This window comes from Mobula hypostoma, chromosome 17 (assembly GCF_963921235.1).
Source record: "Mobula hypostoma chromosome 17, sMobHyp1.1, whole genome shotgun sequence".
Taxonomy (NCBI): Eukaryota; Metazoa; Chordata; class Chondrichthyes; order Myliobatiformes; family Myliobatidae; genus Mobula; species Mobula hypostoma.
This window is the reverse complement of record NC_086113.1, coordinates 23,689,306-23,708,552: the sequence shown is the minus strand read 5'-3', so window position 1 is coordinate 23,708,552 and position 19,247 is coordinate 23,689,306.

Genomic DNA, 19,247 nt, shown 5'->3' with positions numbered 1-19,247 from the left:
TGTAAAATACACATTTAGTTCATCTGCTATCTCTTCATCCCCCATTATTGTTTCTCTGGTCTCATTTTCTGATGGCCTTATATCAATTCTCATCTCTCTTTTATTTTTTACATATTTGAAAATGCTTTTACTGTTCATTTTGATATTGTTTCCAAGCTTGCTTTCATATTTCATCTTACACCTCATAATGATTCTTTTAGTTGTTTTGTGTGGGGTTTCAAACACCTCCCAATCCTCTGTCTTCCCACTAATTTTTGCTTTGTTGTAGGCCCTCCCTTTTGCTTTTACAGTAGCTTTGCCATCCATTATCACTATTTTGCCATTTGAGTATTTCTTTGTTTTTGGAATACATCTACCCTACGCCTTCCTCATTTTTCCCAGAAACACAGGCCGTTTCTACTCTACTGTCATCCCTGCCAGCATCTCCTTCCAATTTACTTTGGTCAACTCATTTCTCATACCACTGTAATTTCCTTTACTCCATTGAAATACTGCTACATCAGAGTTTATTTTCTCCCTATTCAATCATATTCTGATCACTGCCTCCTAAGAGTTCTTTTACCTTAAGCTCCCTAATTACTTCTGGTTCATTACATAACACCCAATCTAGTATAGCTGATCCCCAAGTAGGCTCAATGACAAACTGTTTTAAAAAGCTATCTCATAGGCATTGAACAAACTCACTCTCTTGGGATCCATTTCCAACCTGATTTTCCCAATCGACCTGCATGCTGAAGTGTCCTATGACTATCATAACATTGTCCATTTGACATACCTTTTCTATTTCCTGTTGAAATCTGTGGTCCACATTCCAGTTACTGTTCGGAGGCCTGTATATAACTGCCATCAGGGTCCTTTTACTCTCACAGTTTCTTTACTCAACCCATAAGGATTTCAATATCTTCCAATCCTATCTCACATCTTCCTGCTGATTTGATGCCATTCTTCATCAGCAGAGCCTCTTCTGCTGATCTTTCTATCCCTCCGATACAACGTGTAACCTTGGGCATTCAGTTCCCAACTACAACCCTCCTTCCGCCACGATTCAGTGATGGCCACAACATCTTACTCAACAAGATCATCAACGTTATTTCTTATATTCTGTACATTGAGATTTAACATTTTGAGTGCTGCATTTGCTGCCCTCTTTGATTCTGCATCCCTAACGTACTGATACTCACCCTGCTGGCTGCAATTATGTCCTATCATCTGCCTGCCCTTCCTGCAGTCTGACTGCATGCTATCTTTGCTTTTTCACCATCCGTCCTATCCTGAGTCCCTTCACTCCGGTTTCCACTCCCCTGCCAAATTAGTTTAAACCCTCCCCAACAACTCCAACAAACCTGCCCGTGAGAATATTGGTCCCCCTCGGGTTCAGGTGCAACTCATCACTTTTGAACAGGTCATACCTTCCCCAAAAGAGATCCAAGAACCTGAAGCCCTGCCCCTTGCACCAGCTTCTTAGCCATGCATTAATTTGCCAGATCATCCTGTTTCTACCCTCACTGGCTACAAGTGGCACAGGCAGCAACCCAGAAATTACTTCCCAAGAAGTCCTGCTTCTCAGCTTTCTACCTAGCTCTCTAAATTCTCTTTTCAGGACCTCTTTGCTTTTCCTTCTTCTGTCATTGGAGCCACTATGTACCAAGATGTCCAGCTGCTCCCCCTCCCTCTCCAAAATGCTGTGGATGCAATCCAAGACATCCGTGACACTGGCACCTGGGAGGAAATGTACCATCCGGGTGTCCCACTCACATATACAGAATCTCCTGTCTGTTCCCAGGGTCGGTATCATTTGAGGTTCGACCAAACAGGAACGTCATGATGTTCTGATTAAAGGAAACTCGATCTGAGCGAATACTGCCCATACACAATTGTCAGTCGGCAAGAAATAATGGACTGTACACTGCATAAAAATTTTAAGTTTCAGCTTAATTGAGCAGTTAGTAGGAAAGAGGAAAGAAAAAATAAAAGGACCCATTAGAATTAAACCAGAACAAATGTGCACATAACATTGAAGTTCATCCTGTCTTGGTACTCATGTGCTGGTCCCGTGGTCTGTGTGAAAGCACACGCCACATTCCAAACTTCGCTCGAAGTCCATCTCGAACAAGAAGTTCTTTCTCAGGAGTATTGGCCCTTCCTCCTTGAAGCCGTTCATCTGCACAAAGCACTTCGTGCAACAGGGATGCTCCTTCCCATGGCATTCTCGGCCACTTTCCCTCCTGTCTGCTCCACAGCTCCCGTCGAAAAGACCCTGAACCAGACTACTGTCCATCATAAATCTCTCTCCGCCCCACCCTCTTGAACTTTCTCCCCATTCCACCACCTCTATTGGATGACACAACATCCCTAAGTTGAGCAGCAAGGCTTCTTATCTCGAACCGAAACCAAAGGATTCTACCAGCAGGATATGCTGCTTTTTGCAGAAACTGTGAAAATGAAGTATCTATAGCATGGCAGCAGAAACAGGGTATTACACCAGGTAGGTGGGGAAGGTAAAGGGTCGGAGAAGAAAGAATCTGAGAGGGAAGGAGACGGGATCATGAGAGAAAGGAAAGTAATGGGGGACATCAAGGTATATGATAGGCAGGTGAGGAGAAGAGGTAAAAGGCCAGGCTGGGGAATATAAGAAGAGAAAAAGGGGAGGGAAAGATTATTTTTTCCCAGAAGGAGAAATCAATGTTCATGCCATCAAATTGGAGACAACCGAAGTGGAATATGAGGTGTTGCTCCTGCACCCTCAGCGTCCCCTCATCATGCCAAAAGAGGAAGCCATGGACCAACATATCAGATTTGGAATTGAAGTGGTTGGCCACCGGGAAATTTCACTTTTGGCAAATGGTGCAGAGGTGCTCAACAAAGCGGTCCCCCATTTTCTCAACCTTCCAGAATGCCCTTATGCCTTAATTATACACAAAGCTAAAAGTAGTCTTTGAAAGAGATAAAATGGAATAGTAAATAATGCGAAAGCTTTGTGTATGTTTTGCCATTTTTTAAAATCTGCTGAGCCTGGAAATGCATGCATCCAAGATCTTGCAGCTTTCCATGGGTAAGCATTGGCTTGCATTTTGCATTTGGAGTAGTGGTGTTCTAGATGATGGAATCAGATAACTGCCACCATCCGTCCAATTAATTGGGGAAACCCTGATGCTGCAGACCAGGTTAACTTGTTCCTTTATAAACTTACAAGATACCAATATCCTATCAGAGAAAAGCCTTGAATTCTATGGGTGTGAGTAACACCACAGTACTAATTCACCACTGACACATAACTGTTCCCTTCCACACCTTGTGGTGCATCTGGCAGCATCCTTGCTGATTGTCCAGCACTTTTTTGTCTGTTTTTTTTTTGTGAGGCCAAATTACTAGCTCTACGGTTAACCCAGCACGATTGGAAAGCATGCAAGGAGCCACCTGGAGTACTCGTATCAAAGTCCAGTGCAGATGCCACTATGCCACTGGCTGGCCACTGACACATAATTAGGACTGGAAAATTAATAATGAGAATAGTGTTTCTTTTTAATTATTTTGAAGTCCCAATGAATATCATGCACCCAACCTAACAGTGAAATTTCACTTTAGGTGTACAGAAACTCGTTTTCCCAGAGTAAGATCAATGTCAGAAATGATTTTATACATATATAAAAATGTTTATCTTCATTTATTCATTTATTTCCCCCTGATTCCCATTCCCTTTTTCTCTCACTTTATTTTGCTTTCTACATGTGATTAAAATCTAATTTATATTTCACATTGGACCTCGCAAGGCTCTGATGATTCTTCAGTGTAATTGGTTGAAGAGCAATGCTGTTTCTTGCTCTTCTCATATGTGGCACCAAAATCGATTAGATGACCAATAGCAGCAAACCTTGCTCGAAAGCCTGTGAAAACTTTATAAAATTACTCTATGTGTCAGTTCCTGCACAGTGTCTGCAAAATCTGTGATTTTGTGCGTGATTTGTAGCTAGGAAGAAATTTTACCCTTGGAAACAATACCCAAAACAATTCACAAATTAATTCAGCACTGGCACATCTAAACAAAATTGGACATTTCAAACAAATTGAGCATTTAAAACAATTTTTTAAGAACGTGGGATTGAAATAACTAAATTATTTCACAATGTCAGTTTGTCAGAGGTAGCAATCTGTGTTCGGCACAAAACTCCAGCTGGCTAACTTGCTTACCATTGATCATGTAAGTAATCATTTTGCTGTCTCGCCATGGCCTGCTCTATTGCTGTCCAGGGCCTAATATCTGTTTCCTATGTCAAGGCAGTCACATTTCATAACATGGTGACAAGGTTCAGCAAACAGCCACAGGTTAGTACATTTTGTATTTTAGCAGAATAAGCAGCACCACTAGATGAACTGTGCAGCTGATACATAACACTTGCCTTCCTTTGCCTACGCATTAAACAGATCTCGTGCCCTTATTGCCCCAAATCTTCATTAAGAATCTTTTATATTAAGGTTCCATTATGGCGAGTGTTGATCTGTGAAGACCCCTTGGCCAGTGGTCTTTTGTACAGAATTAATTAATTTGTTCTGAATTATATAAGACAACAAAGCATTTTTCAACCCTACAATGTGGTCTGCAGCATTACTGAGCTGACTGCATTATTTCAGAGTAAAATGCATGATGCATGACACTGAACCCTGTTGTATACTGAAATGACCAGAAAGAGTGAATACCAGAGATATCCTTATAACTACCTACTGCCAATTCAAAATACAGGCTTTATTAATTGATTGTTCAGTGCTGGTGTTTAATCATTTCACTGCCATGGATTGAACTTAAACAGCTATGAAAAAGACATCAGAATGATTTCAGAAGAAACCAGTGCTCCAAATTTGATCTCAAAAGGAGTTTGTGATATTTGTTTTCTGGTCATCTGAAAGCCTTTGTTTCTTGAACAAGATTCTTATTGCTGGGAAGGAAGCTGTCCAAGATTAGAGCTGGTAATCTGGGCCGAATTCCAGTGTATTATTGAGGGAGCAGTACATTTTTAGATGCATTGCTTATGGAGGAAATGTTAAACTCATTTGGAGTATAAAAGATCCCAGGGCAATTTCTTAATGGCAAACAAAGCAGTTCTCTTTGATTATCCTGGTTATTTTTAATCCCGATCCAACATTGCTAAAATTGAATCTTATTGATGCTCATGAGATCTTGCTGCTCACCCTTGGCCTGCCTTTGTCCTGTCTTTGTCCCTGCAAAAATTTCGGAGGTGTATCATCAGTTGCCATGTGATGTCATAAAAAGATCAAGAAGTCCTTCTTGCCATCTAGGGTGCTGTAAAAAAAAGAAGACAAGAGGTTCTATGTTTTGAAAAGTGTTGGATAATTTCATTGAAGAGCAGAGGAAAAACTACAAAAAAAAATGCAGAAAGTACTGGAAATACCCAATCAGTTGGGCAGTATCTGTGCAGAGGGAAACAAAGTTTGGCGTGTGACTTCGGGCAGTGGAGCACGGAAGATTTAAAAGGACAGAAATCCTGCTTCAGGTTTAATTCGGAGAAGGAAGTCTGAGAATCGGAGTGGGAGTGCGGAGGAGGCCATTTTTGAATTTTTCTTTTTTTTTCCCCATTGGTGTTCAGAGAGGCGGGACTGCACAGGCGTATGACGTCGGACAGTGAAGCGCGGAAGATTTAAAAGGAACAGAGCCTTACACGGTGGGCAGTGTAGTGTGTGGGCTGCGGAGTGAGCCGGGAGCAGAGTGAAGGCTTAAGGGCTTCGGCTCAATGGGCTTAGGCGGAAATGGACGAGGCGTAGAGGGTTTGGTATTCATTTTTTGTTGTTATTTGAGGAGAGCGGCGAGGGCAGCTTGTTGTTCTCTGTGTCGGATGTGGGAGGTCATGGAGTCTTCAAGCATCCTGGACGTCCACATCTGTGCCAGGTGCGCCGAGATGCAACTCCTAAGGGACCGCATTAGGGAAATGGAGCTGCAACTCGATGACCTTCATCTGGTCAGGGAGAGTGACGAGCTGATAGAGAGGAGTTACAGGCAGGTGGTCACACCGGGGCCACGATTAGGAAGGGGAAGAGGAAGGGTTAGGTACTAGAGAGTACCCCATTGGCTGTGCCCCTTGACAATAGGTACTCCTGTTTGAGTACTGTTGGGGGGGACAGCTTACCCGGGGGAAGCGACAGTGGCCGTGCCTCTGGCACAGAGTCCGTCCCTGTAGCTCAGAAGGGTAGGGCAAGGAAGAGGAGGGCAGTAGTAATAGGGGACTCAATAGTAAGGGGGTCAGATAGGCGATTCTGTGGTCGCAGTCCGGAGGCCCGGATGCTAGTTTGCCTCCCTGGTGCCAGGGTCCAGGATATTTCTGATCACGTCCAAGATATCCTGCAGTGAGAGGGTGAGGAGCCAGAGGTCGTGGTACATATAGGTACCAATGACATAGGTAGGAAAAGGGAAGAGGTCCTGAAGGGAGAATATAGGGAGTTAGGAAGGGAGTTGAGAAAAAGGACTGCAAAGGTAATAATCTCAGGATTACTGCCTGTGCCACGCAACAGTGAGAGTAGGAATGCAATGAGGTGGAGGATAAATGCATGGCTGAGGGATTGGAGCAGGGGGCAGGGATTCAAGTTTTTGGATCATTGGGACCTCTTTTGGCGCAGGCGTGACCTGTACAAAAAGGACGGGTTACACTTGAATCCTAGGGGGACCAATATCCTGGCAGGGACATTTGCGAGGGCTACTGAGGTGACTTTAAACTAGAACGGTTGGGGGGTGGGAATCAAATTAAAGAGACTAGGAGAGAGGAGGTTAGTTCACAACAGGGGGATGGGAACAAATGCAGAGAGACAGAGGGGTGTAAAATGAGGGTAGAAGCAAAAAGTAGTAAAGTGAAAAGTAAAAGTGGCAGGCCGGCAAATCCAGGGCAAAAATCAAAAAGGGCCACTTTTCAACATAATTGTATAAGGGCTAAGAGTGTTGTAAAAGCAAGCCTGAAGGCTTTGTGTGTCAATGCAAGGAGCATTCGTAACAAGGTGGATGAATTAAAAGTGCAGATTGTTATTAATGAATATGATATAGTTGGGATCACAGAGACATGGCTCCAGGGTGACAAAGGATGGGAGCTCAACATTCAGGGATAGTCAATATTCAGGTGGGATAGACATGAAAGAAAAGGAGGTGGGGTAGCATTGCTGGTTAGAGAGGAGATTAACACAATAGAAAGGAAGGACATTAGCTGGGAGGATGTGGAATCGATATGGGTAGAGCTGCATAACACTAAGGGGCAGAAGATGCTGGTGGGAGTTGTGTACAGGCCAGCTAACTGTAGTAGTGAGGTTGGGGATGCCATTAAACAGGAAAATAGAAATGCGTGCAATAAAGGAACAGCAGTTATAATGGGTGACTTCAATCTACATATGGATTGGGTGAACCAAATTGGTAAGGGTGCTGAGGAAGAGGATTTCTTGGAATGTATGCGGGATGGTTTTTTGAACCAACATGTCGAGGAACCAACTAGGGAGCAGGCCGTTCTAGACTGGGTATTGAGCAATGAGGAAGGGTTAATTAGCAATCTTGTCATGAGAGGCCCCTTGGGTAAGAGTGACCATAATATAGTGGAATTCTTCATTAAGATGGAGAGTGACATAGTTAATTCAAAACAAAGGTTCTGAACTTAAAGAAGGGTAACTTTGAAGGTATGAGACATGAATTAGCTAAGATAGACTGGCAAATGATACTTAAAAGGTTGACGGTGGATATGCAATGGCAAGCATTTAAAGATCGCATGGATGAACTATAACAATTGTTCATCCCAGTTTGGCAAAAGAATAAATCAGGGAAGGTAGCGCACCCATGGCTGACAAGGGAAATAAGGGATAGTATCAATTCCAAAGAAGAAGCATACAAATTAGCCAGAAAAAGCGGCTCACCTGAGGACTGGGAGAAATTCAGAGTCCAGCAGAGGAGGGCAAAGGGCTTAATTAGGAAAGGGAAAAAAGATTATGAGAGAAAACTGGCAGGGAACATAAAAACTGACTGTAAAAGCTTTTATAAATATGTGAAAAGAAAAAGATTGGTTAAGACAAATGTAGGTCCCCTACAGACAGAAACAGGTGAAATGATTATGGGGAACAAGGACATGGCAGACCAATTGAATAACTACTTTGGTTCTGTATTCACTAAGGAGGATGTAAATAATCTTCCAGAAATAGTAGGGAACTGAGGGTCTAGTGAGAAGGAGGAACTGAGGGAAATACTTGTTAGTAGGGAAGTGGTGTTAGGTAAATTGAAGGGATTAAAGGCAGATAAATCCCTTGGGCCAGATGGTCTGCATCCCAGAGTGCTTCAGGAAGTAGCCCAAGAAATAGTGGATGCATTAGTGATAATTTTTCAAAAATCTTTAGATTCTGGACTAGTTCCTGAGGATTGGAGGGTTGCTAATGTAAACCTGCTTTTTAAAAAAGGAGGGAGAGAGAAAATGGGGACTTATAGACCGCTTAGCCTAACGTCGGTGGTGGGGAAAATGCCAGAGTCAGTTATCAAAGATGTGATAACAGCACATTTGGAAAGCGGTGAAGTCATCGGACAAAGTCAGCATGGATTTATGAAAGGAAAATCTTGTCTGTCGAATCTCATAGAATTTTTTGAGGATGTAACTAGTAGAGTGGATAGGGGAGAACCAGTGGATCTGGTATATTTGGATTTCCAAAAGGCTTTTGACAAGGTCCTACACAGGAGATTAGTGTGCAAACTTAAAGCACACAGTATTGGGGGTAAGGTATTGAGGTGGATAGAGAATTGGTTGAAAAACAGGAAGCAAAGAGTGGGAATAAACGGGACCTTTTCAGAATGGCAGGCAGTGACTAGTGGGGTACCGCAAGGCTCAGTGCTGGGACCCCAGTTGTTTACAATATATATTAATGACTTAGATGAGGGAATTAAATGCAGCATTTCCAAGTTTGCAGATGACACGAAACTGGGCGGCAGTGTTAGCTGTGAGGAGGATGCTAAGAGGATGCAGGATGACTTGGATAGGTTAGGTGAGTGGGCAAATTCATGGCAGATGCAATTTAATGTGGATAAATGTGAGGTTATCCACTTTGGTGGCAAAAACAGGAAAACAGATTATTATCTGAATGGTGGCCGTTTAGGAAAAGGGGAGGTGCAACGAGACCTGGGTGTCATTATACACCAGTCATTGAAAGTGGGCATGCAGGTACAGCAGGCGGTGAAAAAGGCGAATGGTATGCTGGCATTCATAGCAAGAGGATTCGAGTACAGGAGCAGGGAGGTACTACTGCAGTTGTACAAGGCCTTGGTGAGACCACACCTGGAGTATTGTGTGCAGTTTTGGTCCCCTAATCAGAGGAAAGACATTCTTGCCATAGAGGGAGTACAAAGAAGGTTCACCAGATTGATTCCTGGGATGGCAGGACTTTCATATGATGAAAGATTGGATCAACTAAGCTTATAGTCTCTGGAATTTAGAAGATTGAGGAGGATCTTATTGAAACATATAAAATCCTAAAGGGATTGGACAGGCTAGATGCAGGAAGATTGTTCCCGATGTTGGGGAAGTCCAGAATGGGGGGTCACAGTTTGAGGATAAAGGGGAAGCCTTTTAGGACCAAGATTAGGAAAAACTTCTTCACACAGGGAGTGGTGAATCTGTGGAATTCTTTGCCACAGGAAACAGTTGAGGCCAGTTCATTGACTATATTTAAGAGGGAGTTAGATGTGGCCCCTGTGGCTAAAGGGATCAGGGGGTATGGCGGGAAGGCTGGTAGAGGGTTCTGAGTTGGATGATCAGCCATGATCATAATAAATGGCGGTGCAGGCTCAAAGGGCCGAATGGCCTACTCCTGCACCTATTTTCTATGTTTCTATGAAGTTAACTTTTCAGATCAAAGAAAAGGCAGAAAGCAAGGCGGTCTTAAGGTGAGTTTGAGTCAAGTCCAGAATACTATAAGAACCCAGGAGGAAGATGGAATGCTGTTTCTCAAGCTTACATTGGGCTTCCTAATCTATTTTAAAGAAGTCCAACTCAAGGCCCAGTATCCCATCTGACCAGCATGTTCCAGTCCGTGGAACTCATTGAATTCTACAATTTCAGATAACAAATCTTCCCAGTTTATGCTAAAACTGGCCAATTCTGACTGAGGATCACCATTCTGAAAGTTTAACACTCCATTTTAATTTATACACCTACATTGACTTAACTACTGGGTATATCAACCAAATCTTTTCCTTCATATTTCCAATTATTGCTGCATTCTGTACCTCCCAGTTTTAACTTTGTTCGTTTTTTTCTCTCCTGTATTCTTGGTCTAAATTTACTCCTGCTACATACAGATCAGCTGCATGTAACAACCCTTTCCTACTCTTTATCTGCCAACATCACTGTCCCTTTAGTTGTTCAGTTTCTCTCGGTCTCCACCCTACCACAGCCTTTTTGATCACCCAACTCTTCCACTCTCCTGAAACTTAAGACCTGTTTGATTTCTAAAGCTTCCATTTCTGAAAAAAAGTCATTGCTTTGAAGCATTCCTGGTATATCTCACCAGAGATGCTGCCACCCTGTTGGTATGTTCAGCATTTTCTGTTATTAGTGTAATCATTTGTTTCTCAGTCACCAAAGTACCTACTTTAAACCTTACTGAAGTCAATAGCAAAACTTAAGCTATAGATTAGATTTTACTGTTGACTTCAGTATAAGTTAATATTACTCATTAGTTTTCATGAAATTCTACATAGCACTGATACCGAAGATCTTTTATGCAAAGGTAAGATAACAAACCTAAATTAACCTCAGCCCACCTTGGCCTTCTCCTCCACAATTTCCATCAGCACAGGCACATCACAGGCTGGGTGCTTAGCCCCCTGCTCGACTCGCTTTACACTTACTACTGTGTGGCTACGCATAGCTCCAATGCCATTTTTCAAGCTTGCTGATGACACAACTGTCGTCGGCTGAATCAAAGGTGGTAACGAATCAGCAAATAGGAGGGAGATTGAAAATCTGGCTGAGAGGTGCCACAACAACAACCTCTTGCTCAATGTCAGCAAGACCAAGGAGCAGATTATTGACGTCAGGAGGAAGAAACCAGTCCATGAGCCAGTCCACATTGGAGGATCAGAGATGGAGAGGTTCAGCAACTTTAAATTCCTCAGTTTTATCTTTTCAGAGAATCTGTCCTGGGCCCAGCAAGTACATGCAATTATGAAGAAAGCAAGGCAGCACCTCTACTTCCTTTGGAGTTTGAAAAGATTCAGTGTGACTTCTAAAACTTTGACAAACTTCTATAGATGTGTAATGAAGAGTATATTGACTGCCTGCATCAGAACCTGGTATGGAAAAACCAATGCCCCTGAATAGAAAATCCTTCAAGAAGTGCTGGATACAACCCAGTGCATCACGAGTAAAGCCTTACTCACTATTGAGCACATCTACACAAAGCATTGTCGCAGGAAAGCAGCATCCATTATCAGGGACCCCCGCCATCCACTTCATGCTCCCTTCTTACAGCTGCCATCACAAAGAAGGAGCAGAAGCCTCACGACTCACACCACCAGGTTCAGGAGCAGTTATTACCCCTCAACCATCAGGTTCTTGAACCAAAGGATATACTACTACTACTACTACGTCAACTCAGGCCTAGGGGGCTGGCGTCGGGCATGATGACGGACTCTCCAGTTCTCCCTCTCCCTCATCAGTGTGTTCAGTTCATCTACATTAGCCGCGCTGCTGTCTTCTAGGAGCGTGTTGACCATTGTCTTGGGAGGGTGCCCAGGGTTCATCCTCCCGTGCTTGAGCTCCCATATGATGACTAGGCTGGCAGGTAGCTCAGGGTGGCATAGACAGTGCCCCGCTAGTTGCAGTCTTCTCGCCTCGATTTTAGTGGAGAGCATCGGTAGGTTGTTATAGAGCTCAACGTTCGTCATGTGCTATTGCCAACTCACGTCAAGAGCCATCCGGAGCATTCGTGTATAGCAATCATCTAGAGACTTCCGCATCGTCTTGGTGAGTGTCCACATCTCGCATCCGTATGTGAGAATGGACTCCATGACTGCTATGAAAATCCTCTTTTTAAGCCGTCTGGTCAGGTTTGACTTCCAGATTTCCTTCATGTCGTTAAGGATATAGCTTCATTCAACTTCACTTGCCCCATCATTGAAATGTTCCCACAACCTATGGAATCATTTTCAAGGATTCTATCTCATGGTCTCGATATTTATTGTTTATTTATTTATTATTATTATTTCTTTCTTTTTGTATTTGCACAGATTGTTGTCTTTTGCATGCTGGTTGAACATCTAGTTGGTGTGGTCTTTGTCTGGTTCTATTATGGTTATTATTCTATTATGGATTATTGAGTATGCACACAAGAAAATTAATTTCAGGGTTGTATTTAGTGCCATATATGTACTTTGATAATAAATTTGCTTTGAACTTTGAATTTTGAATGTATGTTTATACTAATAAAAATGTTGCACATCTGCAGCCTATTATCAGAAGCAAAACATTTCACAGAAATGTTTTGCCCTCTTTCACTCTTACATTGATCATTTTTTATTCTTTCACACTGGTTATTTAATTGTTCTTCACTATCCCAGGATGTTGTTTATCTACTTAGCCATTCTGATCGATAAAGAAATTCAGAAATGCATATTCAGAAATATATCACTGCTCAGAAGTAGAACTATAGTACTATATTCTTGTTATGTAAGATAGATCAGAGTTCTTAATTAACACCAGTGTGTGCAAGAGCTTGCCAAACAGGCACCTTTTGGGTCTGTTCTTACTGGTCAATTACAAGTTTCCTAATGACTACAGTCACGCATGACTGAATTATCCATGGTCCAAAGTTTTCAAAGGTAACGGTTGAGAGCAATCATAAACATAACTCAAAAATAATTTTATTCATTGTATCCAAGGGAACAGTCAGTGAAAACTAGCTTAATGATTATGTCAGTGGACTAGTAATCAGAAGGTCAGGGCTAGAGGAGACATAAGTTTAAATCCCATTATGGCAGCTGGGGAATTAAAATTTATTAAATAATCTGAGATACAAAGCTAGTATGAGCAATGAAAAACACTTGATTCTCATAGAATGTTACCTGCACTTTTATGTCCCTTAATTGAGGGAATTCTGTTGTCCCTGGTTCATCTTGCATATTATCCAATCCTGCAACATTGTGCTCAATTAAGATTCAAGATCATGGAACAGTACAGCACAGGAACATACTCTTTATCCCACCACGTCTGTAGCAACTATGATACCAATATAATTAATCCCATCTGCCTGCAAATGTTCTATATCTCTCTTCACTGCCTGTTCATACGTCTGTCCAAATGCCTCTTAAACATTGCCATTATATCTATTTCTACTACTCCAGTGGCAGCACATTCCCGTTACCCGTCACTCTCTGTGTCAAAAAAATTTGCCTCACACGTCTCCCTTAAACTGTCAAACACATAAAAGCTAGAGGAACCCAGCACCAGGCAGCATCTATGGAAAAGAATAAGCACTTGACGTTTCAGGTCGAGACCTTTCTTCAGGACTAAGATACCAGAATAAAAGGATGGGGTGAGTGGAAAGAGGCTAGTTGGAAGGTGATAGGTGAACTTGAAGAGCAGGAGAGGAGAATGAACCATAGAACGAGGGGACCCATAAAAATGTGCTAGGGTGGACAAATCCACCCTGGGAAAGGAGTGTGTCCTCCTAATCCATATCCCACATAATTGTATATACTTCTATCAGTTTGTCCCTTAGCCTTTCATGCTCTATTGAAAACAATCCAAATTTGTCCAACCTTACAGCCAATACTCTCCAATCCAGGCAGCATCCTGGTGAATCTCCTCGGCACGCTCTCCTCGTCCTACTGTAATGTGGTGACCAAAGCTGCATGCAATACTCCCAAACTGGCCTCAATAAAGTTTTATGTAGCTGCCACAGATCTTCCCAAATTTTATCATCTGTCCCAACTGACGGAGTCAAGTTCACCACAGGCCTTCTTTAGCACACCATCCACATATGTTGCTACTTTCAGGAAACTATGGGCTTGCATGTCAAGATCCACCGGTGCACCCACACTGCTGGGGGTCCTGCCGTATTCTCTTGGACTTGACCTCCCAAACTTGACACTTGCCTGATGAAACTTCATCTGCCATTTCTCCGCAAACAAGAGAAAATCTGCAGATGCTGGAAATCCAAGCAACACACACAAAACACTGGAGGAACTCAGCCGGCCAGGCAGCATTCATGGAAAAAAAGTACAGTCGGCATTTCAGGCCAAGACCATTTGGCAGGAATGGAGAAAAAGAGGCTGGGGAGTAGATTTAAAAGGCAGGGGGAAGGGAGAGAGAACCACCCAGGTGATAGGTGAAACCTGGAAGGATTTCTCCACCCATATTTCCAACTAATTTAAATTCCATTCTATCCTTTCACAACCTCCCACACTATGCACATCTTCACCAACTCTCTTGTCCTCTGTAAACTTACTAATCAGACCTCCTATATTTTCATAAAGATTATTTGTATAAAACAATCGAGGTCCCAGCACTGATCCTCGTGGAAAAATGTTGATCACTGACCCCCAGTCAGAGGAACACCATTCCACCACTACTCACTGTCTTCCAAAACCAAGCCGGTTTTGTATCCAATCTAAAATGTACCATGGATCCCACGTGACTAAATCTTATGGACCAGCAAGGGACCTTGTCCAGTGTTGATTTCTAAAGTCCACTTAGATAACATTCTATCTACACTCTTATCTACCCTTGCCTTTAAAGAGAAAGGAAAATAAAGAGATGCCTAGTGGGTAGCCATTTATCCTCATTCAGCTTCTGGGGGGAGTCCAGGACTAGAGGGCACAATCTCAGAAACAAAAGAATTCCCTTAAAAGCAGTGATGAGGAGGAATTTCTTAGCCAGAGGTTGGTGAATCTGTGGAATTCATTGCTACCGATGGCCGTGGAGCCCAAGTCATCGGGTACATTTAAAACATAGGTGATAGGTTCTTAAATAGTAAGGGTGTCAAAAGTAATGGGGAAAAGGCAAGAGAATGGGATTGAGGGAAATAATAAATCTAACATGATGGAATAGCAGAGTAGACTCAATGGGCCGAATAGCCTAATTCTGCTCCTATGGCTTATGATCATCAATCATCTTCATTTCCTGGAATAAAACCATGCAAGTTTCTGAGACAGGACACCCATCCCACTCTCCTCTCTCCTGTGCAAATACATATTGACTGAGACGCCCATATTTATCCAAATATGAGATCTGAAGCCACTTTAGATTAACCACATTCTACAAAAATGGTTCATCACCATCTACTCAAAGATAGACAGGGATGAATATGAAATTCTGACCTTGCAGGTGACATCTACATCTGAATAAAAAACAAATCAACCTCAGACAAGCTAACCTATAAGTGTTCAACTGTCTTCATTCCAGATGAGAAAGGAAGCTGCCACTCATATCCCTCATTGTTTGCTAACAAATTGGCTTGAGATCAACTGGCAGATGATATGATTCAAATCTGTAAAATCATATGCTCATGATTCAAGCAGCCTTGGATTTTAGAGAAGAGGACATGGTTCAATATGATTATTCCAAATTCTTCCAGCAATTTCAAAGACGTTGTACAAAATAAGAAGCCGTGGATATTCAAAAACTGAAACTCAAGTTGTTGGAAGTAACCTGTGGAGGGGGAAAACCAAGCTAATACTCCTGGTCAATCACCTTTCAGCAGATTATCAAAGAATTTGTTAGTAAATGGGATATAGTCACAGCTAGTTCCCTCTTCCAGATAATACTCTGCACTTGCATTTTCGCAGTTAGTTATCTTATCTGAAGAACATACTGCGTGCACCAATTTCTTTCACTTTTCATTGTATATTTGCAAGCTAATTGCAAATAACTACTTATTCAATGGGGTTTACATTGTGCAGCAAATACAGGGTGCCAAAGATAATGAGTCTGTATGCTACAGATTTATTACAATATACTTCGGGCAAAATCTAAAAAAGGGAATTCTAGCAATGTAAGAAAGGCTCATAGGATGGATTACTGGGATTTGAGGATTGTACTATGAAGAGTATGGGATAGTGTAGCATTTACTGTATATGGAGAAATGTTTTCATATAAAATATTAAATTTTGATAACTGGGAATAGATGCTGAGAAATTCTTTTTGTTGGCTGGAATATTTAAATCGAGGGGATCAGGTAACTGATTTATATCTAAAATACAGAGAAAATACTTTACTCAGATAGTTTTTTATCGTTAGAATTTCATAACCTAGAGAGGTCCAGAAATTCAGTTGTTCGGTGAACTTAAGGCTGAACCCAAAATATACTTTGTAGAAAGCAATGAAAGATGGAATGATGAGGCAAGAATGTGAACTAAGGATCTGTGATGTTATTCTTATCACAGAGAATGGTGCTTCTCCACTATTCTCCATCTTAGTGGGATATAGAAGCTAGAAAGTTGAAGGCACTTAAAGAGGGGGTCAAGGCGAAAGATCGAGAAACAAAGAAGTAGAGTGACCCGATGCAGATCAGCCCTGATCATGCTGAATGGCAGGGCAAGTTTGTAGGACCAGGTGACTTATTCCAGCTCCTATTTTGTTTTTGTTGTGTTCTTCTGTTGTATTTCTCATATTCATTATATTTCATACATTCTTCATAAAATAACAAAATAACATAGTCAGTGTATTATTGAATATCGTTACATGTTCTTGTATTCTCTGCTTTCACTGCAAAGCATCTTTGAAGGTACTTGAGAAAATGTAAATATTTAAAGATGACATACATTGGAAAGTGGCATAATTGTCTCAAGAGACAACTAGAAAGTGCTTCACAATGGTTAAGCTTAAATTTATATATCATTCAACAAAAGGGATTAAGGTTTCAAATCTTCCATCATACAGCTAGCTTAGGTTAATTATGCAGAAAAGAAGGTTTAGCCGGAGCTGCAGAGCTGTGTGGGAAATGATGAATGCCATTCTGTGCAGTACTATGTATGATATATATTTTAACATAGACACCTTTCCAGTACAAATTCTAACACCCTGCTTATTACATTCTATATACCAGATATGGCAGCATTGAACTGTAACTATTGCCAGTCTTTCTTGCAATCTTCAAAAGAAAAGGTTATCTCTCAGTGAAGCATTATGCAAGGGATTTGGGTATCCCTGTACACACATCACTGAAGTCTAATGCCCAGGGACAAGAAGTAATCTAAACAGAAAATAGAACATTGACCTTTATCTCAATTTTACTGGAATCTAGAGGGGAGGGCCTGATGGTTGAGTTGTTTAAAGCTTTAGTCCAATCTTCCCTGGGACATTATGTTCAGTTCTGGGTAATACGCTTTAGAAACAAGAGAAGCTGGGAAATTCACCTCCTACAAATATCACACATGGTAGAGGCAGCACATTGTTCTTTCTGTTTAGCTAGAGATGGAAGTCTAGGCAAGAATTGCTCTGGGAAGGTGAAAAGGGTGACATTACGATGTCATGTCCCATGGGTGAGGCTAGATTTTCCCTACCTATACAAGATGATTAGGTTTAAATTAAAGAAAATAATGCTTTGCATCTAGCCCAGGGGCTTCCAGCCATTTTTATGCCATGGACCAATACCATTAAGCAAGGGGCCGTGGACCGCAGGTTGGGAACCCCTGATCTCACCTATTTCCTCTTGCAGGAAGGATGAGAACAAAGGGGGATGTTCAACCTACTCAGCAGTGCTATTGGGAAATACTTTTTCCATAAACATATGGATGAGCATATGTGAATGAATACTGAGACCAATTATGGGTCTGACCAGCTTCAGTCTGATCTCATATCCTAGTCATAAGAAGATGTAGAGATTCAACATCATCTAAACAGGCTTGGAGGCCTAAAATATGAAAGCAGGTGGAATGAAGTTGACCTGCACTTCTTTGGGTTTACATAGCTGAAGGGGATCTAACTGAAATCCTTGTAACAATAAGGCTTTGGCTCAAAGGAGACCAGCTCAAAAGAGGCATTGGTTCTGGCTAAGATTCTGTTAAGGTTTCCTTTTTTTCTCTGACAATATCTAGTGCCATCAATAGCCATTGTGTGCTCTTCATGTCGGACATTGGAGTCCTGGGAGACCTTGGGTCTCCCAGGGAACTACATCAGCATGAAGTGCGTCCAGCTACAGCTCCTTGAAGAATATCCTTAGACATCTGGAGCAGCAGCAGATGACCTTCAGCTTGTACGGGACAGTGAGGAGATCATTGATCTGAGTTACAAGGAAGTAGTCACCCCTAAGTTGCGGAGGGGTGAGCAACTGGGTGACTGTCAGGAGAAATGGAAATGTGAATTTGCAGTTAGTGCAGAGCACCCCGTGTCCATTCCCCTTAATAATAAATATACAGTTTTGGACACTGTTGTGGGGGATGACCTCCCAGGGGAATGCCATGGAGACCTGGTTACTGGCACTGAACATGGGTCTGTGGTGCAGAAGGAAAAGAGGGAGAGGAGGGGAGCAGTAGTGACAGGGGACTCAGTAGTGAGGGGAACAGAGAGGAGATTCTGTGGATGAGAATGGGACACCCGGATGGTATGTTATCTCCCAGGTGCCAGGGTCAAGGACGTCTCAGATCACGTCCACAGCATTTGGAGGGGCAGGGAGAGCTGCCAGATGACTAGGTACATATTGGTACCAATGACACAGGAAGGAAAAGTAAAGAAGTCAGAGCTAGGCAGAAAGCTAAGAAATAGGACCTCCCAGGTAGAAATTTCTGGATTGCCTCCTGTGCCACATGCCACTGAAGGTAGAAACAGGATGGTTTATCAGATGTATACATGGCTGAGAAGCTGGTGCAGGAGGCGGGGTTTCATGTTCTTGGATCATTGGGATCTCTTCTGGGGGAGGTATGACCTGTGCAAAAGTGACCCTGAACCCAAGTAGACTAACATTCTCGCGGGTAGGTTTGTTAGAGCAGTTGGGAAGGGTTTAATCTAATTTGGCAGCGGGGTGGGAATCAGAGTGAAGGGACTCAGGATAGGACGAATGGTAAAAAAGGAAAGATAGTGTGCAGTCAGACTGTCAGGAAAGGCAGGCAGATGATAGGACAAAATTGCAGCCAGCAGGGTGAGTACCAGCACATTAGGGATGCAGAATCAAAAAGGGTAGCGAATACGGTATGTAATGTGTTATATCTTAGTACGGAGAGTATAAGAAATAAGGTGGATGATCTTGTTGCACTATTACAGATTGTCAGGTATGACGTCACTGAATCATGA